The sequence below is a fragment of the Arachis duranensis genome, unplaced genomic scaffold, assembly GCF_000817695.3.
Source record: "Arachis duranensis cultivar V14167 unplaced genomic scaffold, aradu.V14167.gnm2.J7QH unplaced_Scaffold_83851, whole genome shotgun sequence".
NCBI lineage: Eukaryota > Viridiplantae > Streptophyta > Magnoliopsida > Fabales > Fabaceae > Arachis > Arachis duranensis.
The window spans coordinates 21,765-22,300 of NW_026265146.1; the positions used below are offsets into that span (position 1 = coordinate 21,765).

General features: G+C 39.2%; 1 non-coding gene across 1 annotated transcript; it reads right to left on the bottom strand.

Moving 5' to 3' along the window:
• Positions 1-3: 3 nt before the first annotated feature.
• LOC127744676 (small nucleolar RNA R71) lies at positions 4-111 on the bottom strand. The gene has a single exon (XR_008005612.1). It is a non-coding gene; the product is annotated as a small nucleolar RNA R71 (small nucleolar RNA).
• Between the last annotated feature and the right edge of the window lie 425 nt (positions 112-536).

Consider the following 536-nt stretch of genomic DNA (forward strand, 5'->3'; position numbering starts at 1 on the left):
AGTAAGCTTAGAGTGGAAGTCCAAACCTTCAGACAGAAAGAAGGAGAATCCCTCTATGATGCTTGGGAAAGATACAAACAATTAATCAGAAAGTGTCCTTCTGATATGCTTTCTGAATGGAGCATCATAAGTATTTTCTATGATGGTCTCTCTGAACTGTCCAATATGTCTTTGGATAGCTCTTCTGGAGGATCTCTTCATCTGAAGAAGACGCCTACTGAAGCTCAAGAACTGATTGAAATGGTTGCAAATAACCAATTCATGTACACCTCTGAAAAAAATCCAATGAACAATGGGACTAGTCAGAAGAAAGGAGTTCTTGAGATTGACACTCTGAATGCCATATTGGCTCAGAACAAAATATTGACCCAACAAGTCAATATGATTTCTCAAAGTCTGTCTGGAATGCAAAATGCACCAAGCAGTACTAAGGAGGCTTCATCTGAGGAAGAAGCCTATGATCCTGAGAATCCTTCAATGAAAGAGGTGAATTACATAGGAAAACCCTATGGAAACACCTATAATCCTTCATGGAG